Genomic DNA, 23,125 nt, shown 5'->3' with positions numbered 1-23,125 from the left:
GTTCGCTGCTAATATCTCTTCACATTCAAGAGATATAATATTTGTCTAATTTTTTTTTTAATCAAAGCATATTGCACCCGTAACTAGTGTTCTTATAAGGTGTATCATCACATTTCTTTTACAGTCATCTGTATAGATAAGTTTTGAAGATACTTGTGAACCTGAATATCGTACCTGAGAAATCTGCAACTGAAGACTCAGAAAACAGTGTGGAGGTGAATAACTTTAGCCCCAAATGGTTGCAGTGAGGTTAATCAAAACTAATGAAGGACACTGCAGATCTTAGGACACTCACCAATGGTAGAGTGGTCGTACTTCCCTACTTGTTCTGGAACATACCAGGGATGCCTCTTCAACATTCTCAACCACGCTCAAATAACCTAAACAGATGAAGAGAAAAATAGCAGAGGATAAGATAAATGGGTTAACCTGAAATCATATTTTGCTATTGGGAAATCTCCCATCTCTGGTTTTAGATTGTTGAGAACGTCAGCAAATATCTGCTGTGAGATTCCAGGAGTCAAAGAAGTTCATCTACACTGAAATAGGCAGGTTACTTCTCTTTTTTGATTCTATTCTTACTTCACCAGTGAAGACAGAATAAATTAATTCCTTATCGTTGGAAAGAATTGTAGTAGAAGAGATTCTTTTATAAACTGAACAATTTTGTATTATGTTCTCGTAGAAAATACTTGATCAATTCATTGTCTCCAGACTCCGGAATTCTACCAGCCAAATACTGTTTATCTTCATGGAGGGTTTTGGCAGGTTTTCTCTCCTTAGGAAATGAGTTGGAAAATATCAGCGAGACTTCAAAGCAATGGCTCGAGGTTATCTTCTGATTTATGAAATGACTGTTTCCATCACTTATCAGAACACTGAGTCTTTCCTGTGGAATTGCAATCCTAGTATGTAAATAGGCTCAGGTGATTGCTGGTTACCATATTCATTGTAAGAAACACCTCTACTGAAAGGTCAATACCCAAATGATAGAAGTCTAAAAAGCTGTGTGAGGTACAGGAGGACGTTTGGTGAATTGGGAAACACAGTCTTGTATTCCTTAATTTGGGCTCAGTGTTATACTTTTCCAAATTAGGGCATTAGTCTCTCTACAGAGTTTCTGTTGATTTTCCCCACTTCCGATTTCCCTCATTCTCAATAATTGAGAGTCAAGGGCAGTAGCTCTCATTCTGATTATGCCTGTTTTGTTATCTGAGCTTGCACAAGTTACAAAACCTTTGTAGTCCTTAGTTTTCCCACCTCTTAGGTAAGAATCATAGTGCAGAAAACCTCAGAGTAATATAAGTAAGTAAATAAATAAATAAATAAGTATAAAATAAAATAAAATAAAATAAAATAAAATAAAATAAAATAAAATAAAAGTCTAGATGTTGCCCCCAGAGATTCTGATTCAGGAGATCTTGGTGAGATAAATAAATATATTTCTATATTTTTAGAGAGCTCTCTGGATGATTTTGTTCATGAGCTCATTGTAGGCACACTAGACTATCTAATATATAATATTAGATAATCTCTGAGGACTTTTAAAGACCTACAAATATGAAATCTATTGTATAGTAATAGAAAAATTTGACATGAAATAATTTCCACTACTCATGGTTCCCAATCCTTCAAATGGCAACTTGTGAATCATTGCATACATTCTTGGTAACATTAAATAGCCACTCATTTCAGTGGGTGCAGAGAAATGAAAGAACAGAGGGGGAAAAAAATCAAATCAATTCAACCTGGCTTTGTAATTGCACAGGTGTCTCCAGGCAGAATGCACTTTTGCTTTTTCCTCACTTGTGTGGTTATGTAAATATACCAAGTCAGGTCACTGAGGGAAGTTGGTACAAAGGGAATATCTACTCACTCAAATGTGGATAGCGGAAAGGAAACCCAAAAGCAAGGCTCTGAAGAAAGAGGGGAGAGAACCGTTGCCAGCATCTAGAGATTGGGGTTACTCAGAGTTGTGGCCTTTAGTACGGGGACACAGCCAGTCTGCAGCAACCGGCAGGGAGAAAGTCAGGGTGCTGAATCCCTGGCCTCAATGTCCTCCCTTCTTCCATTGTGTTGTCGATGTGTACTGCCTCTCATTAGCTCTTCCCACACAGGGGAGGAGAGGCAAGGAAGATGGAAGGCATACATAAAGTTACAGAGTAAAATGTGAAATGTAAAATGATTTGGAGGGACAAAAGGTGATGAATCTGCACAAAGACTTAGCTCTTCCTCAGTGATTTCAAACTTCCATGATTTGAACATCAGAATCTTCTTTTTAAAATCTCGCTTCTTATGTATTCACACAGATGCTTCCTGTTCAGCCTCATAACCCAGCTCAGATGTCTTCTGTTCTGTCACGTTGTCCTTGGCCCTTGCCCACAGGCAGGAGCAAGCCCCTCTGTGTGCTAAGAACCAACCGGAAGAAGTTTCCCTTCACATCATGTTTTAGTCCTATACTGAAATTATTATTGAATAATCGATGTCAAAGTGCCCTTGAAGTTTCTGTAAAACAAATGGAGGAGTCTGATAGAACAGACTGCTTTTTGGCTTTCATTGACACATGACACCCATGGCTGACTCGCTCTTTCTGTTCCTGTTAATATGCCCACCTGAGAAATCACAGACCACGGGTATATTGCTCAGCAAGCAGAGAAAACTAGATGAGCTTTGCGGAACAGCCTTTCTGCCCAGGCTTCTAGCTCTGACATCCTGACATACCCGTCCTCACTATACAGGTGGGTTAGTCAGAGAAGATCGAATAATTCTATGAAGTGGTTATAACCCCTTCGTCATCTCTGGCCTACCATCATTTTTTCTAATCTCCAAGACATCTAATCTCCATGTCACTGAATTATTTGAAATATGACAATTCTACGTGCACAGAGTTTGGTTTTTCTCTCCATATAGAACATTTCACTTATAGGTTCCCATGGGTAAATCTGATCACTTACATTGAACTTGGAAAGCCCCCAACTAAGTAATACTGAAAAACCGTTTCTTAGAAAGGTGGTTTTTGATAAACATTATTTGTTTATGTGGATTATTTTGAACATTTATTTCAGATACCTTTGAATGGCTGTAAATACAGACTACAATTAAATAAGACCTTACATTTAAAGGCCTTACAATAATATCTGTTATAGAAAACTCTCAATAAAAAAGTTACGTATGACGTTAATGACAGCAGCTTACACATGTAAAACTTATTCCTGTGAAGTGGGTATTAGTAGGATTCCCTTATTATAAAGAGAAAATTAAGACTGAATAGTTACTTGAATTTCTTCACCAAGAGACAAGCAACAAATCTCACATTCAAATTCAGCTTTTCCGATTTTCCAAATCGGGTGACATTTTTACTATATAGTTTCTTTCTATGGCAACTAGTTTGTATCCCTCTGTGCACTTACTTTGTCATAGTGTCACCTTTTATTTTCTCACACCTGTGAGTTCATGATGCCCCAAATATGAAACCAATCCCTTTTCAGCCTAGGGAGCTTTGAGAAACCCTAGGTAAGGGCTTGGTATGCTGTTGTGACAAACCAGGTTATCTTCTTAACTGGACCCCTACCTCTGGGTGCAAAGCTCCTGAATTCTCTTGACACGTTACTACCCCTCTGGGTTCACGTCTTAATTCTATTTCTTCTGAACTTGGAGTCTTGCTTGTTATTGCCATCTGTTATAGGTTGAGCTAGGTCCTCCAAAAATGAGCCTTAATCCAATATCAATGGGTGTCCCTATAAGAAGCGGAAATTGGCATTCACAAAGGGACACCGGGATACGCACGCACAGAGGAAACGCCACGTAAAGACACATCGAGAAGGTGACCATCTGCAAACCAAGGAGAGAAGCCTCTAAAAGAACAAGAACAAACACCCAAACCAAACGAAACAGAACAAAACACCCTACTGACACCTTGCTCTTGGACTTCTGGCCTCTAGAACTATGAGAAAATTAATTTGTGTTGTTCAAGCCACCCAGCTTGTGGTATTTTGTTAAGGTAACCCCAACAGACAAAAAGACACCATTCTCTTGAGGAGTCATGATTTGAGCTCACACGTTTTCTGGGTTAGTCTTCCTGCTTCCTGCATAGTCTGCATAATTGGACCACAGAAGCTCCCTAGCTGCATGCTCCCAATTGTATTTTTTACCCCTCTGGCTTTAGTCTGACTTACTAGAACTTCCTGGTGTGACAAACCTACCTGTCGCTTCTGACAGCCGCTGTGGTTTTCACTATACTATTGTCAGCAGATGCGATGGTGGGACTTTGCCTGCCCTTTGATGAGAGATGTGAGCAATTCCCCAGCTTCCACCAGTTGCACTGCCAGCCTCCCTGAACTCCTCCTGAATTCTGAACAAGCTCTTCTGTTTTGCACCTCTAGACTGACTCAGTACCTCCTGCCCTCGGGCTGAATTTCTGTCCACTCCCACCTCCCCTTTGCCTGGCTAATTCCTACCAATCCTTCAGCTCTCCACTTAGAAATAACTTCCTTGAGAAGCTTTTTCTCATGCCACAAGACTGAGTTAGCCCACACATCCTCGTCTACCACCCAACACGTATATCTCATTATATTGTAGCTCAGAGGTTCTCAAACTTCAGTGTGCATCAGAGTCAAACATCGGGCTTGTTAAAGCAAACACTGCTGGGTTCCAACTCAGAGTTTCTGGTTGAATAGATTTGGGATGAGTTCAATGATTTGCATTTTTAACAAGGTCCCGGTGGTACCGAGACCACCCTTTCAGAACGACTGCTACAGATAAATAGCCTGTTTCCTTCCAAGACCCCCCCCCCCCCATTTTACCACCAAGAAATTGCACTCTCTTTAAGTGTAAGGATTTTGTCTTTCCAGTCACTGTGCGCCCAGGATTTTGGACAGAGCCAGAAGCATGATGGATACTCAACAAATAATTGTTTAATATACAGATGAATGAACACGGGGATTCTTTACATCAAAGGAATACTTTTTAGAGTAAGATTTTGTACCAAGGATATTTAAGAAATATACAAATAAGAGAGAATCAGCACTCTTTCCGAAAAGGCTAAGTGCCTAGAGCCATAATGTTGTTTATACTGGTTGATACATACACAAAACGGTTTTATTGAAAATTTGACTAGCGTTATTTTGCCTCGGGGAAATGTTGTAAAATGTATGGCTGGAAAAGGAAAATGTAAAATAAGATGTGAAAATGAAGCATTAGGAAAAGTGGTCATTAATGAACACAGAAGGAAGCCAGAAAGCAAATACAAAACGGAAGAGCCTCCAAGACCCAGGACTCCTCCACTGGCAAAACTTCAAATCACAAATCAGAGTCTAGAAGACGGAAGAAATAAAACCTAAAGGCACTGGCTTAGACTGACTCTGAAGACATTGTGCAAGGAAGCAGACACAGCTGCACTCCCTTCTGGCTCAGTTGCTTTACAAGAGTAATTTTACTGAAGTTTTAATGTGCCCTGCAGCCCCCAAGCCTCCCTCCCAACCTCCATTTCATGGTCCCATCCACCCATTAGGGCAGCGAGCACCGTGCAGGGACCCAGTGGGCCACACGGCACTGATTCAGCTGCAGCAGCTACATAAATATTAGTGCTCTGGGGCCACTAAGAAAGAAGGAGTAGTAGTGATTCGCCAGCTCCACAGCCCTCTTTCCAATATTTGTCTTTGACTTTTATAAAACAGCAAGACAATCAGGTAAAGAGGCCCCATTTGGCTGACTAGCCAGCTCACCAGCACTTTATGTTTCTATAGACTCAAAAGCACGAGGCAACATCACTTCTTGAACATCGAATGGGGTGAAAAAAGTCTCATGACCCAATTTTATCTTTAGCCATCCACGAAAAGGTGAGCTCTCAGATTCATGTCGCTGGCAAAACATTCTTTCTACATGCTAGTTTTCAGTGTCTAGAAATCTAATCCAGCCTTCACGCTGGTATCACACTAGTATCAGTCTAATATAGACATCATATATCAGCAATTTACTCTTTGACATTCTTCAGCACACCCCTTTGTCTGTAGCTAGGGTACTGATAGGTCTCAGCTCTTCAAGGGCATTCTTGGCTTATGCATTCAGCAGAGTAATTATTAATAACATCTCTCTTTTTCTTTCAAAAGTGTTCTGGTTTAGATTACATATAATCACAGTGTACCTGGATGCCTCAGTCAGTTAAGCATCTGACTTCAGCTCAGGTCATGATCTTAATGGTTCGTGAGTTCGAGGCCTGCATCGGGCTCTGTGTTGACAGTATGGAGCCTGTCTGGGATTCTCTCTCTCTCTCTCTCTCTCTCTCTCTCTCTCTCTCTCTCTGCCCCTCCCCCAGTCAATCTCTCTCTCTGTCTCTCAAAACTAAATAAACAAACTTAAAAAAAAAAAGGATTATATATAATCACTCTGTCAATAGCATCACATATGAAGCTTTTTATGATCTGGTTCCACCTTAATACTTGTTGTCATTTTATGCCTTCTCCCCACCCCCCGCCACCAGCCATACCTGATTATTTTCTCTATACCTTTGCACATGCAGTTCCCTCTGCCTGGATTGTCCTCTCCATCACCACTCAACTAAACCATCTCCTTATTAAATACCTACTCATTCCCCAGGTTGTACTTCAAAAGCCTCACAACGTTTTCTCTGACACCAGTACTCCTTTTCGGGGCTCCTATCGCATTGCAAACGTATGTTCCTTATAGCACTGGATAGCTTATTTGTAAATGTCTACACATAAATCTATATCCCAGCGATAAATCATTCTCAAGGATAGTAGTTATGTCTTTTCATCTTGACACGGTATCAATGTTTAATGAACAAATGAATACTGCCATGACCTAAGGGAAGTCAGAATTAGTTTGGAAGCAATATCCACTTTGAGAGTTCTCCAAATCCCCCTTTTAGGTCTGAGTACCTAAATTAACATGAAGCAATGCATGCACAGCAGGGATCTGTTTAAAGCCATCTTCAGGGGCACCTGGGTGGCTCAGTGGGTTAAACGTCGACTCTTGGTTTCAGCTCATGGTCTCACGGTTCATGGGTTCGAGCCCCGCTTCGGACCTTCCACTGATGGTGTCAAAACTTGATTGGGATTCTCTTTCTCTCTCTCTCTCTCTTCCCCTTCTCTGTCTCTCTCTCAAAATAAATAAATAAACTTAAAAAAAAAATAAAAGCATCTTCATATCTATCTCTCTTGTTGGGAAATAACATATCCTTCCTAACTGGAGAAAGCCTGGATGATGGCTTCCTTGCATGGTCTTTGAAACTCAGGATCCTTCTTACTGCCTCAGTCAGCTAATTTAACCTTATCAGGAACTCTGTCAGTACTCTGGTGAGCCTAGCTTTGTCTGTCTCCTGCAAATAACCAACGAGAAATTCCTCCTAAGTGTTGGTAATAACTCTTTGAGCAGCCTTTCTCTTGCTCTGCAAGTTGGATGCACTGCATTAGCCTTGGGCTGTGAGTACACCGCACATTGACAGCAAGATCTCATGAACTGCAGTCCAATTTTCAACGTAAGAGTCCTGATACTTCTGGGAAGCGGTGTTGCATGAAGACAGATCGAATACTAGGAGGGGTGCTCTAAAATGGATTGATTTGGGGTATTTGATTTCTCTCCCAAGTTCTTTAGCTCCAAGTGTGTTCTACAAAATCTAACATAGGATGAAAGGCTCATGAAAACATGAGCATCTTGCCTTTCTCAGCCTTTAGCACGTGGAATGCCCACACCTCGTATATTTTCTGTCAGAGAATGCTTCAATGTCCACTTTCTCAAGCTGTCTCATTGCTTTCGGATACCACTGACTACGTTCAAAGCAAAGTTTGCAGAAAGTCTGGGATGATTTCAGTGAAGGAGACTCAGTCCCAAAGGTTAATGGGGCTGTCATTGTGTGAAGAGTAATGCTTTTCAATGGTGACAAAGCGATACTCAACAGCTTTCAAGCTCATCCATCATCGCTTTGGATTGTGTTTTGCTACTGATGTAGAGTTTAATATAGAGCTGTCCACAAAGCATCATGATTCCTTCTCCCACGCTGACCCCAGCGGTACATGTCAGGCAACATCTGGGCCCCGCAGCTGTGAGGCCTTCGAGAGCCTGTGCATACGCCTCTTTACAGGGGTAATTTGCTGAACAACACATGTGCTCATCGGAAGAATGCACTTTGACCCTACAGGCACTGGTCCTAGTGTGATGGGTCCTATAAAATATTTAATCATACATTTTATGATTTTAATCAAAGGAAGCATAGCATTGACATTTCAGTAAGCAAATGAAGGAACAAAGCAAGACTTGGCCCCGGACATTAGTACTCACACCCAAATGGAAAACAAACTTATTAACAAAAGGCCTTTCCAAAACAAACCTAAGTCATTATGTGTCAAGACAAACTACAGTTGTTCTAGTAACAACTCCATGGAAGGACAGAAGAGGTGTTCCAGCCAAAAAAAAAAACAAAAACAAAAAAATTGGGCTAAGTGATTTTCATAGCATTTTTTCCAATGGTCTTGTGTTTGAAATGGGTATTTATTTTATTTTTTTTTTAATTTTTTTTTCAACGTTTATTTATTTTTGGGACAGAGAGAGACAGAGCATGAACGGGGGAGGGGCAGAGAAAGAGGGAGACACAGAATCGGAAACAGGCTCCAGGCTCTGAGCCATCAGCCCAGAGCCTGATGCGAGCCTGACGCGGGGCTCGAACTCACGGACCGCGAGATCGTGACCTGGCTGAAGTCGGACGCTTAACCGACTGCGCCACCCAGGCGCCCCTGAAATGGGTATTTAAAAGCATTCTTTTGTAGTTCTGTCAGAGTAACCAACAAATCATCCTTACCTAGAAAACTACAGAGGCATTCAAAATGCGTGAAAAAGGAAAGAGCTACCATTGGAAGCAGCCACTGTAAGCAACAAATCTTTGGCACCCAGCTATGATGGCCACTGGCAATGGTTCCCCTTTGTGCTTTTGCTTTTTCTGCTTTTGGGACCCTCTCTCTCCCTCTCTCTCTGCCCCTTCCCCACTCACATGTTCTCTCTCTCTCTCTCAAAATACATAAATCATCTTTAAAACAAATTCATGGCTTTACCTGACCAGCACCCGCCACACCCCCTTCTGAACTGTTCACATCTAACTACATGATGGTCTTCCTATGATTAATGATATGGGATGCCAATGAAAAAGAATGCTTACCTGGTATTTCCAGATTCTCCTGACTTGCTAAAATAATTTGCTCTATTTATACGTCATTCAAAATTATTTGCTTTTTTTTTTTTTTTTTTTTTTTTTTGGCCTCACGGAAGTTTTTCCTCAGCTTCTTTACATATGTTCTTCAGGTATTTTTTCTTAGTAACAAGGCAATAAAAATAAGCCCTGCTTTATTAAAAACCCAGGGCATATTGGCATTTCATTCTATTATTCTGAGGTCCATTATTACACTCTCTAGTATTTACTTTTCAAAACATAAGTGAAGGTACACTTACCATATAATGTAAATACAATTATTTTTCTCATTTGGGAAATATATTTTTTTAAAAAAAAAAATTTTTTTTTTAACATTTATTTATTTTTGGGACAGAGAGAGACAGAGCATGAACGAGGGAGGGGCAGAGAGAGAGGGAGACACAGAATCGGAAACAGGCTCCAGGCTCCGAGCCATCAGCCCAGAGCCTGACGCGGGGCTCGAACTCCCGGACCGCGAGATCGTGACCTGGCTGAAGTCGGACGCTTAACCGACTGCGCCACCCAGGCGCCCCTAATTTGGGAAATATATTTTAAGTAAATATGAACAACATACAAACTATATTTTGATAAGAGCCAGAATTAAATCACTACGAATTCCAAATGCATGTTCTATTTTTGTTTTCAATCTTTATAGTTTGCTTGTCTTTCTGAGTAACCATGCTTTCCTTTTTCTTTATTGCATAGTTTTAGAATTTTAATGTGTCTGAATTGCTTGTCACAATGAAATCTTCATTTCCCCACAGCATTTAACTCATTCTTGCCAAAAGCTTAATTTATTTTTTTAATTTTTTAATGTTTATTTATGTTGAGACAGAGAGAGAGAGAGAGACTGTGAGCAGGGGAGGGACAGAGAGAGAGGGAGACACAGAATCCAAAGCAGGCTCCAGGCTCTGAGCTGTCAGCACAGAACCTGACATGGGGCTTGAACTCATGGACTGTGAGATCATGACCTGAGCTGAAGCTGGCCTCTCTACCGGCCCTAAAAGTTTAGTGTAGATGGTTTGTTTTCAAATTGTTCTCACTGCTTCCATGGGTAGGTTTCGCCACATCCTGTACGCTAAGATTTGCAATTATCAGCTGCCCCAGGCACAAAGTTACACTTCAAATTAAATCATCTCCCCCAAACTTTCCCTTATCCCAACTTTGGATGTCCTCGGGTCATGAACGATTTTAATTTTCTACAAGATCATCAAAATTTTGTAGAAAGGTACTTTGTTTTGCACACTACTAATCCTCTAAATTATGCCTATGATTCTAATTTTCTTCTCGTGTTTTAAGGTTTTCATATGAATATTTCACAAACTGCCCAATTATAAGTCACTCAAGATTTTTAAAAGGCCAAGGGGCCCATGACGGGCAAATATTAAGCCTCTTAAAGTGAAAATGTGAAGCCTAGAGAATATTTATACAGACTGGCTTTCTGCACAATGAGCTCAGCAAAGCTCATGCGATTCACACATGAGATTTTCTGTGGAGCCATAAATTAATGGGACTGAAATGATGACGATGAGGAATACAAGGAATGTGTTCTGTGCCATGTTAAGGCAACTCCCACACACTTGTGCTCAATGGCACAGTAACACACACACACACACACACACACACACACACACACACACCCCTAATTATGAATCATGTCAGCAAAAGCTGTCATGTTTTCAATTTAAATCCAGAGAGAGAAAAAATTTTCACTTCTACCCCGAATCTGGAATTTGGGGGGGTATTTTTTGGGGGGGGGGGGGGGGGCCTTGGTCCAAGGTGAGGCTAAACGAAAGGGAGACTTGAAAGGAAGCTGGAGAGCACTGCCTGCACGAGGTGAGGAAAAGGCAGGAGATACCAGAGGCACTTAGGACACACTTGGCTTACTTCGCAGCTTTGCCAGGAACACGGGTGGCTCTGGTGCTCTAAGAAAAACGGCTGCTTCATCACAGGAGAGCTATAGTTTGGCCTGTTAGGATTTCGTTTGGCTTCTTGGCTCTATGCATTGGCAGGTGTGAATGGCAAAATCCAGTTATTTCAACTATTTCACAACTAACATTGGAATAACTATCTATCAATTAGTAAGCATGTACACTTACTTTTTACAATACTACTGCAGGCAACAGGATCCTGTGTAGGTAGAGGAAAGTGAAATATAAGTGATGCTCACTGGGTGTTGTATGTAAGTGATGAATCGCTAAATTCTGCTCCTGAAACTACTGTTACATTTTATGTTAACTAATTGGAATTTAAAACCTTGAATAAAACCTTGAAAGAGAGAAAGAAAGAAAGAAAGAAGAAGAAAGAAAAAAGAGGAAGAAAGAAAGAAAGAGAAGGAGAGAGGTAGGGAGGAAGGGAAAGACCGACAGAAAGAAAGAAAGAGAAAGAAAGAGGAAGAAAGAAAGAGGAAGAAAGAATGAACAAAAGAAAGAACAAAAGAACAAAAGAATGAAAGGAAGAAAGAGAAAGAAAGAAAAAGAAAGAACGAGTCCAACCTTTCCCTTTTCTGCACATCACTCCCATGGAGATGTAGCTAAGTGCAGTTCTGAATGTTTCTCCTCCATTTGTCTCCTTGTGTCCAACGGACAAGGGTCTCCATGTCCACAGAAAGCAAAATGTACGCCAGGCAGGTTTAAGACTAAGCAAATGCTATGTAGATAGGTTAAGATACAAAAGGAGAAAAATCCCTTCCCTTCCCTCCCCTCCCCTCCCCTTCCCTTCCACCTTCAAGGAGTTCAAGTACAGAGAGAGAGAACTGGAAATAAACATGACTCTAAAATTTGTATTATTATGACGCATCTATTTTTTAGGCAGGAAAGTATTAAACTAAGGAATTGCTCAGATGACCAAGTCAGGAGCAAATACACCTGGCCCAGGGAAGCATGAAAACAAAATGCCGGTCTTGAAGAGAAAAATTGCAATGGGTTAATTTCTGCTGGGGTTCAACATGCTACGCCATAGCAAACAAATAAGAATCGTGCTGGGTCTTGATTTGTCAGATTCCTTTAATTTACTAAGACTGCATATTAAACAAAATTGTTAGCAGCTGGTTGTCTACAAAAACCCAGCTAAGCTCCTGGGAGCTATTGTATAGCTGTTTTCTTAAAACCTGTCCCAGTGTGCACCAAATTGATGTTGGAATGAAAAAGATAACTCTACCCAAAGTGCCTTATTTCAGCCATTCAAATTCATCTTCAGAAACCCAGGGGACATTTTCCCTGAACACTATATTCTGCATTGCTGAAAACAAGGAAGGTCTCCTCCCCGAACTTCAGTGTGCTCCCTTCACTCTGGTAGAATTTTTCATGAAGTCCTTGGACTGTGCCCACCATATCCTCGGCCATGCTTGCTCACGGAAGATCACAGCAAACCACTTGTGTAATCCCAGGCTTAGGGCTTGAATCTGTTCTCCTTCCTGAAGCCTCTCAGCTTTCTCCAACTGCCTGTGATCCAGATTCCCTACGTGCAATGTCTAAAGGGCAATTCCATGGCTTGTGACTAGGAGTAAAAGGGAATTTTTCTTAAAACAACCAAACAAATCACAACGGCAAATGAAGTCACAGTCTCAAGATGAAGTAATAAATATTGGGGGAAATCTACCACCTGAAATATGTTTTAAGAATTAGACAAAAATTTGGATTTTTTTTTCCTTTCAGGAAGAGATCCTCCTTCCTGCTAATAAAATTGATTTGTTGTAAAATTTTGATCCAGCTTGGCCCTACCTTTTTACCCAATTAGATAGATGACTTAGGGAAAATCAAGGTTCACTCCCAACTTTTCCCATTCGGCCCCTTTCATTTTCTGGTAATATTAGATAATTAATGAATTGTGTGTTGTAATGCTTTGTCACCTCAAGAGCATTTGGGAAAAATGCTTCTTGTGCCTACTGAGTAATGGCCTAAATGAAAGACCATACTCAAAAGAATGCTTTATCTCCACGCATAAAACACATTGAATATTTATGATTTTAATTGCTATGCACCATGTGCATACTCGTTTGTACAATTACATACATCTTTAAAGGGCAAGGGGGAAGGATGATTTTATGACTATAATTCACAATGAGGAAGTCACTGAAAATTTCTATTAATTCAAGATCAAAATTGATTTAAAAATTCTTTGGGAAAAAAAAAACCCTTAGGAATCTCTATAGGGTAACAGGCATTTCTGCGTGTTTGTGAAAAAACTAAACGCTAGAGTACATTGCTCTTGGATAAAAAGGTAATATTGACTCTTCTTAGACTTCCTGCCTGTTTGCTAAATGGATAATTCAGAACTGGGAGATACAGTTCTATTTCTGTTTGTTGTTTACAAAAAACACATGCTAATGTAACAGTGTATGAGTAGTTGAAGGAAAAATGCCAAACACGCCTGCATTTCGCTGTTTGCTTTTACTATACGCTACTTTCTTTCTCCACCCCCTCCAAGACCAAGGATTTTTTCGAGTGAAGCTAAAAATAGCCAGCCAAGCCTAACAACTGGTTTCTGATTGGCTCAGAGCAAAGGCCACTCAGCCAATGAGAGTTTCTGGGAACAAAAGCAATTCTTTTGTGTGTGAGATGCTCAACCCACGTCAAAACAGCTTCAGGCTGTAGAAATGATTTTGGTTGAGATTTAACAAGGTAATAATGCATTTCAGCCCTCTGAAAGGTTTGAAGCAGAACAAAGGGGGTAGTGAAATCTACAAAACAAATGGAGCGCTTAGGCTTTCAGGGGATGAATCATCCGGGTGCCTGAGCTACACACATTTGCAAACCCAGAAAAGCAATAGCGCTAGGATTGTTTTTTTCTTTCTTCCTGAGTTTTAACTTTTTTTTTTTTTGCAACCGTTTTCCCTTCCCCAGAAAAAAGCAATCAAAGATGTATTCTGACTGTGAACACGTTTATTATGCTGATTTGCCGACAAATAGAAAGCAACTCGTCCACGATTCCTTTAAATCACGCAAAGAGAAAACAAAGACTTATGTGCCTTGGAGAGTAGATAATAAACTCCCAAAACTTTAGACTCTGGTTTCTGGGCACCAAAAACAGCCCGCGTTCTCAAAGTAATGGCAATTCCTAATTAATGCTCTGAAAGCTTTCAAGATAAGCAAAATAAAGGGGGGCTAGTTAGCAGGCAAAGGCAGTGAATTCTGGGAGGTTTTGGCCACCTTCGAGACTTTACGCCTGTAGGGGTCGCTGTTACACAGCTAACGAACCTCTTCAGAGCATCTCTCCCCCTTTAATCTTAAAAGAAAGGAGAAACCGGGCTTGGTAGGTGCCTTTCAGGTAGGACAAAAGGGAGTGGGGAGGCAGTGTTTGAAACCCTTAAGCAGGGTTTATGGTCATCAGTGTGAAACAAAGCATCCCTTAACAATACAGATTACTTCACATGCAACTGAAATGCTGTATAGAACAAAATGTTGCTACAGTAACCACTGGAAATGTTACATAACACATAAGAGCTCATAAGCCATTTCATGGCTTTAAACTGGCTTTATTGAAAGGATAACTCAAAGATGGCGAGATGCTTGATAGGCTCCAAGTTTTTAGGAAAGGCACGAGGGCATACACTTCAACCTCTTACATAAGGAACCTCTACAGGTTACCAAGCCCAGAATACTGTTGGCAAGGAAACACAAATAACAGATAACTATCTACATGTTCTCTTCCCAGAAAACTATAGGTTCACACTTTTTTGTCTCCAATATACCTTCTATGATAAACAATTAGTGAAGGAAACTTTAAACGTTTTTCTTGGTGTGGCATAAAAGACTAAGAAAATCGAACATCTCAGTAAAATGGCATCATATTTTTATTGTGTGATAAGGTGTAATCAAGGAGCAATATTTCCTAAGAGTTACCTCTTTAAGGAAACACATAGTCTGTCTGTGGTGAAACACTACATGTGCTAATTATTGGTCCCAACTGCCTTTAGGAGTTTGTAATAGATCTTTTGCCATCAAACAAGGATGGGGAGGGGGGAGGTTGCTGAGAGGAGTATCCTATTCACTTAACAATACAAAAGCTGGGGTGATTATACACCATTTTCTTTTCCTTTTCTTCTCTTTTTCCTTTCCTGTCCTTTCCTTTCCTTTCCTTTCCTTTCCTTTCCTTTCCTTTCCTTTCCTTTCCTGTCCTGTCCTGTCCTTCCCTTCCCTTCCCTTCCCTTCCCTTCCCTTCCCTTCCCTTCCCTTCCCTTCCCTTCCCCCCTTTCTCCCTTTCTCTCTTTCTTTTGTATATGTGTATGTGTGTTCAGTTTATTATAGTCTCCTATGGAAAAAGAAAAAGAAAAAAAATCTTATGAAGACATTATGACTAGAGAAAAGAATCTATATCCTGAAAAGCACAGCTAGAACTAGAAGCTGTAGATAATAAATCTGAAGACCAGAGAATCACAGGCAGGGCCACAAAGTTAGCGGGTTTATATCCCTAAACAACTAAACCCCCGGAGGATTGTGTTTATGTAGTTTTCAACATGAAATGTCTGGGGAAAAATGTAAGTTCTGTTCTTGTGCAGTACTTTTGTGAGTTTTATAGTCTTAGCTTTATCACATCGGCCCAGAGCCAGTTAGAGGAATTCACCAGCAACTATGTAGCATGAGGGGGTATACAGTGGGGTATACAGTGGTTCGTGTAGAAGTAGGATGGGGCCATTGCAGTGAAAGAGGCCCTGAGCCATGAGACCCAGGTGCCTTATCTCCTGTTGCCCGTCAGCTGCTGAGTTGTTCAAACCCCAGCCCTGAAGGCTACCACTGTGTCATCTGCAGGGTGCTGGGTGAAGAAGAGAGGGGAGAAAGGAAAAACAAAAATCCTCTCCCGTCTGGCAGCACAATTCTGAAGCTCAAGCCAAAAGCATGCAGGTAGTTACCCTCCTCACCTTTCTAGTAGCCATCACCAGACATCAGATCTGCTTTCTTTCCATATCTGGTCATCAGTAATAAAAGCCTCATATGAACATCTGCATAAAATGTAGGTTTTAAAAATATCATTATTTTTGTCCTGTTTCCCCCTTGTGTACCTGTCATTTTGCACCCCTGCCTTCCATTCCAGAGGGAAACAGATGCTGCCTCAGGGTCACCCCTTCCGGAGGGATGTGGTAAAGCAAGAAACAGAACACTGGCTTTGCTTTCCAAGCCTACACGGATAATTCAGAAGAGGGTCACAGTGACTGTGGGTCTCAGAGCAGTGGATCTGGAGCCCCGGTCCCTGGATGAATGCTGGAGAGGCAGGATGACTCCAGAGTTCAACATTAGGCATTGGAAGCCCACCGAAGTCAAGCAGTACAGGGAGAGGTGACCACACCAAGGTTCCCAGACCTCCAAAAATTCCCACCTGAGAATGTTACGCAAGCATCTGAGAGCTTCCAGACCTCATGGAGATCTCTTGGGTAAGTGACCAAAGTCAGATGTGGCCATGTAAGCTGGGAGATGACAGTCTCTTCCCTGTTTTCAGGCAAATTTAAGCATCCCACTCTCTGGTGCCTTTTTGGAAAGGTTAGAGGATTTGTTGACAATACAGGGAAATTGGTCATTGGAGTTAAAAGTAGGTTAAGAAGAGTAATACCGGGGCATGTAAATGGCTCAATCAGGTGAGCATCCAACTCTTGATCTCAGCTCAGGTCACGATCTCATGTGGTGAGATCCAGCCCTGTGTTGGGCTCTGTGCTGGGTGGGAAGCCTGCTTAGGATTCTCCCTTCCTCTTCCTCTGCCCCTCCTCCATGTGTGGGCATGGGCTCTGTCTCTCAAAACTAACTAACTAACTAACTAACTAACTAACTAATATAAATATGCAAAAGCCATTTATTGCATATCTGAGATTTAAGTAATCTAAAAACCATACTTTACATTTTCCAATAACTGTTATTCATTACTTCATTTGATCCTGAGTACAATCCTGATGGAGTTAGGTATTTATCATTTAGCATTAACTAAGCAAGCCATTCTCATTTTTATATAATCCTTCACAATGCTCTCTGGGATTTACCATTATTATAATCTCCATTTAATAAACACTTTAAAGGTTTATAAACACTAATTTGAAAGATTTGGCAGCCATCATTCAGGCTGTTTCTGATGCCAAAAAAAATTGATAATTGAGGTACTCTCCCGAGTAATTTTTTTTTCCAATCCTCCTCTTTACAAAATTACCTATATCACTCATGTTTTACTATTCATTTTGGAAATAGAGCCACAGTCTCTGGAAAGAGCCCTGCCTTGGAAGTTAGATTTTGAGATTAACCATTATGTAAGTACTTAGGATTTAGTTAGTTATAGGTACCAGGGAGAAATTGGTCATAGCTAGAAAGCTAGGAGATCAAGTCCAAAGGATATAAAAAAACAAGAAACTATAGCCATGCACTGTATGGAGAGGTCTGGTCACCAACCACAGAAGTCTAGTAATTCTACAATTAATAGAGTTACTTCTCTACAATTAGTAGAATTACTTCTACAAAACCGTGGAAGTAAATCTACAAAAAAAGTCTATAATTATGACCTTATGAATAGACAAAATATCTAGATCCTGAAAAGCATAGCTAGACCTGGAAGCTATATGGAATAAAGGTGAAGTCCAAAGAATTACAGGTAGGCCCAAAATGTTAGCCAGAAATCCTGGCTACAAATAGTGTAATTAGTTAGGAATCCATACCTCAAAAGGGAATCGAGGCATCAATAATGGAGAAGGAGTCAGTATTTGGGAGAGGATCATTTCTTAGGAACTAGAGCAAATAGCTAAGGATTCTGAGTTCTATATTAGGAATTATAAGTGCATGGCTCTCTGGCTATCGTTCTTTAACATTTGTCAGCTACTAGGCGTCAGCAGTGGATAAGAGCACCCTTTTCTGTGAAGCCCATAAAGTAGCTGAGAATCGTTCTCAATAGTGCCCCAAGAAACTCCACATAATCTATTGGAATTATAATTTGGGGTCTATATCAAACAAACAAGTTAATAGCCTTTTGGAGAACGAAAATTATGGTTCTACAGGGTAGGGTGACCATATATCCCAGATTTCCCAGAATGGTCCTGATTTACATCTCTGGCTGTAGCACAGTTATTAATAGCACCCCATTTACTCTCAAAAGTGTTCCAGTATATACTATAAATTATTCAGTCTCTCTATTTATGGGTCAAATAGCTTGGCATCCAAACCCTACTTCTGACTGGCCATGTAATCTTAAGGCTGTATAAAATCTGTTAGTCAAGTCGGTGAAGAAAAACACCCTGAGTGATTGCTACCATGGAGAGAGTACTCATTTTATGCATATCTATGAGTTCTGATCGACACTAGGCTCAGATTTCCTTCTACGAGAAATGAATACCTACATCCAAAACTAAAATTGAGTGAGTAGTGACATAAGAGGGACTCAGTGTGTTTTGTGTCCTTAGGACCAGAGGCTCTGAGATGTGGTAAAAATATTTTATCTAATATTTCTGGATAAATTTCAAGTGATATTACTATTAGATTTGTTCTTGGATTCATTCTCTGAACAGTCACAGAATGCCTATGATAAAGTGCCTATGCCACTCCTGGTTTCCTATTCCCAAGGCAGACATCACCAACTGATCATGGAACTCTTTCCCACTCAGAATAGGCTCAACATCTGAGCTCCTCAAGTGCTCCTGGCAGCCACACCAGTTAAATAGAACTGATACTAGAGCCGAAACTGATGTTCTATCCATCCTTGGCCTCCCATATGTCAGATACTGTACTAGAAGGTGGAAATGCAGAGAAGCGTAAGAAACTATCATTGCTTTGGAGAGGTTTCCCATCTACTGGAGAAGACAAACACCTCAATCATTCACTGCAGTGGTAGAAGGACTCAGGGAGCTTGTACAACAGATATCAACCATACCATTGTCAACTGACAAAAGACCTATGTAAAAAACACTAGAAGAATTATGATGAAACTGTTGAGGCAGTCCAAGGAAAGACTTATTTGCACTTAGAAGCTATTTAAATTGGAACTTGAAGGATAACTAGGAATAATCAGACTAAGAAGTGGTAAGGGTGTTCAAAGCAGAAGAAACAATAGCAGGTTCAAAGCCATTGTAAAACAGAGTGAGTGGGAGTAGAATGGCAGAGACTGGGGGTGGGGGAAGTGTACAGAAGGGTTTCATTTTAACGGATTAGTGAAAAAATACAAATTAGAGCTATGTCCACATTGAAAACAACCGGGTAGGAATTAAAGTATTCATCGATTAATCAAAAATCCTGCCTACACATGAAACTATTTTGATGGAATCTTTTTTAAAATGAATTAAACAGTAAAGAATTCATTAAATCAGTCTGCCACCCCCCCCCCCACCCCGCATTTTGGCTTAATGCAGCCAAAGATGCAGATTTCATTATTTCTTGTTCAGTCTTTTGCTTCTTTCTTCTCAAACTCCCATGAAAAATAAAGAACAGACGGCCCTGTCTTTCCTAATACATTAGTCAGGTTTTTATATTTATTTGTTTTTCATCCTAAGGTCATGCCAACTTTAGCTGCTGTATCTGCATTAAAATCTAAAGCTTGTATTTGCTGAGGACAAAGCAAAACACTGGTATGGTATTTTAGCATATAGAAGGTTCATTTCATGATTTCTAAGGTATTCATGGAGATGCACCTTGTAAATATTCATAACCACAAACCCACAGGACCTCCAGATCAATCTTCAGACTATTTTACTGGGTTCCATTTTTTGGAGTTATCTGTAGTTGTGCCTAGCTTTCCTGGTAAAATTTATTTAGCTGTGTAGACTGGATCTGCAGTGATTTTAATCCCCGTTTGTCATAACACGTATCTCTACATCTTATTTAGCTAGCTTTGGGTTCTAAGCTACCCATTCTTCTACCATGAGAATTATCTTCCAGAGCCCTTGGAAAAGCTCTCTTCATTTCCAATATCCCAAGTTCCATTCCAAGTACCCTGGGGTTTCCTCCTTGATATCTAAAAATAGTGTCCTCTTAAGAAATTTTTAAACTTTTGTAGATCATAATCATCCTGAAATAATTAGGCGTATGCCTCTAAGGGGACTATTCATTATTCTGGGTTCGTATTTTTAACCTAAGTTTTGTTGAGACAAAAATATGTTCGAATCTATCTATACATGTTTGAATCTATCTATACATGTTTGTAAATTGAAAGGCAGTCCTTCTCAAGATGAATATTAAAAACAAATCAGTTTGTTGTTTTTTTTTTTTTCAGGCAAAGGGTTTTATTTTCCTTCTCCAGCTCTAGTTCTCTGATGGTGATAACTGATATGAAAACCTCAAAATATTTTGGGTTTGGTTCAGATTAGCATCTGTGACTTTGAATGTTATTCCAAACTCTTGAGTCCATAAATTAAAAATGTATGAGCAAATGGCTCATGCCAGATTTTTGCTCTCAGATACAATCAGCTCCAGCAACAAAGCATGCGAATGACAAACGCAATATAAATTTTATCTGACCTGCAGGCAATCTCCTGCTTGTGAACAGGTTCTTTTCCAAGAGCTTATCTGTAAGTTGCTTAGAACCCCAAATCAATTACTCATTGAAACAGTGCTACACTGTGGTGGGGAACCTAGGCCAGCCCATCAGAGCCGGGCATGGAATGCCAAGACCCCTAACTACCTTTTGTGTAATGGACTGAGTTGGAGAACAAAAACAGTGTAGTTGATTATTCAACTCTGTATGTATGGATTAATTTAGCAACCTACTCAGAGACAGGCAGTACTTTTTTTTCTGTAACATTTATTTATTTTTGAGAGACAGAAGCAGGGAAGGGCAGAGAGAGGGTGACAGAGGATCTGAAGCAGGCTCTGCATCGGCAGCACAGAGGCCGATGCAGGACTTAAACTCAAGAATGGTGAGATCATGACCTGAGCCAAAACGGAGAGTTGGCCACGTAACTTACTGAGCCACCCAGGTGTCCTGCCAGGCAGTACTTTTATACAGAGTTTATGAGGACCAGGAGGTTAAGTCATTTGCACATAGCATTCAGCTCATAGAGGCAGAATTTGAATCCAGGCGTACTGGCTCCAGAGAGGGTTGGAGAGAGGGGTGGGGAGGGGTGAGGAGGGAAGGTAATAGGAATGAGGAACTGAGAACAGCTAGCTGTGCAGGTGTTCATGTTAATCTTTAACAGGGTGCAGTTTCACCTCCGTTTCTTCCTGCTATTGCTAATTCCTTTGTAATCTTCTCTACTATTTCCTGTTCTCAGAACTTCATTTATTCCTTCTTCCTTTCCTTTTCCTTCTTACACCACTGCAGGTTCTTCTATTAAAAGTGAGTTGAGGGGCACCTGGGTGGCTCAGTTGGTTAAGCGTCTGACTTCAGCTCAGGTCATGATCTCACGGTTCCTCGGTTTGAGCCCCGCATGGGGCTCTCTGCTGTCAGCACAGAGCCCACTTCAGATCCTCTGTCCCCCTCTGTCTCTGTTCCTCCCCTGCTTGCACTCTCTCTTGCTGTCTCTCTCGAAAATAAATAAACTTTAAAAAAATAAAAATAAATAAATAAAATAAAAGTGAGTTGAGGGGTGCCTGGGTGGCTCAGTAGGTTAAGCATCCAACTCTTGGTTTCGACTCAGGTCATAACCTTAACAGAGCCCTGTGTCTGGGCTCTGCACTGATAGTGTGGAGCCTGCTTGGGATTCTCTCTCCCTCCATCTCTCATGGCCCTTTCTTGGTTTGTACTCTGCCTTCAATAAACAAACAAACAAACAAACATTAAAAAAAAAGCGGGGGGGGGGGGGTTGGGTGATAGGAAGAACAGGATTGGACCTGGCGTGGATTAGGTTGACCAGCTGTCCTGCTTTGCCCATGCTTCAGGGATTTCTGGGGACACAGGAGTTTTAGTTCTAATACCAGGAAAGACCCTGGAAAAGGAGAACTAGGTTGGTCCCCTTATTGTGTATACGGCAGGGAGAAGACTCTATGGAGAGATAAAGAGGAAGAAAAATAAGGACCAGAAGGAATTCCTCAGGAGCATGGGAAATCTGTGTGAGCTAAACTTCAAGCAGCTGGGGTGGGTTTTGAGCTTTAAACTCCAAGTGCCTTGAGAACATTAAGCAAATGTTGCTGCTTGGTCATTTCTTCCTACTTCTTAAGTGCTATTTGGATATATTAAGTTTGGTACTAGCCTGAGTAACAAGATTTTGAAGGAGTATGGGGGAGACAGGGAAGCAGCTTTAATCTGATGAAAACAACTAGAAAAACAATTCTGTTCAAAGTGTCCTCATTCTTATAGGAAAGAAATATTTTATTCAGATTACTCATTGGTATTTTATGTTTTTTTTTTAAATTTAATGATTGAAGGAATAAGTAACATTGCTATTGACTTAAATTTTATATGCAGATCATGAATAGTACTATGCTAATTATCAAAATATATAATAAGCAGGTTGAAATGCTAAAAATTCTATGTGACTTACTATATTCTGGCTTACTCTATAAATACAGATTTATTAGTTATCTCTTGAATTACTGTCCTTATCTTCTTAAGATTATAATTTGTCAAGAGATTGCTTGTTAGTATTTTTAAGTATTATTAAATGAATAAAAACTTATTTACTATTACTGATTTTGAATGAGCATTTTATTTCATGAAAGTGCATTTTAATTTTTTTTTTCAACGTTTATTTATTTTTGGGACAGAGAGAGACAGAGCATGAACGGGGGAGGGGCAGAGAGAGAGGGAGACAGAGAATCGGAAACAGGCTCCAGGCTCTGAGCCATCAGCCCAGAGCCTGACGCGGGGCTCGAACTCAGGGACCGCGAGATCGTGACCTGGCTGAAGTCGGACGCTCCACCGACTGCGCCACCCAGGCGCCCCAGTGGTGAATGCTTTTTAATAGAACTAAAATGTGGTAATTTTATGCTTTTATGCACTCCCATATATCCATCAACATCTTTCCACATCCGATATCACTTTACCTGATTTTCCAATCCTTTTCTATTCAAACCCCTGACACGTTGGCCAGGCTAT

General features: G+C 40.5%; 1 long non-coding RNA gene across 2 annotated transcripts in view; it reads right to left on the bottom strand.

The window, feature by feature from the left end:
- LOC121040633 (uncharacterized) overlaps positions 1-23,125 on the bottom strand; it is a 397,748-nt gene that overhangs the window by 76,471 nt on the left and 298,152 nt on the right. For both annotated transcript variants that reach the window (XR_005795382.1, XR_005795381.1), the window contains exon 2: positions 296-380. This is a non-coding gene — a long non-coding RNA (uncharacterized LOC121040633). The remainder of the gene's footprint in view (positions 1-295; positions 381-23,125) is intronic.

This window comes from Herpailurus yagouaroundi, unplaced genomic scaffold (assembly GCF_014898765.1).
Source record: "Herpailurus yagouaroundi ecotype Mexico unplaced genomic scaffold, PumYag 182, whole genome shotgun sequence".
In the NCBI taxonomy this organism is placed as follows: Eukaryota; Metazoa; Chordata; class Mammalia; order Carnivora; family Felidae; genus Herpailurus; species Herpailurus yagouaroundi.
The sequence above is the reverse complement of the archived record's forward strand: the minus strand, read 5'-3'. Positions and strand labels throughout refer to the sequence as shown.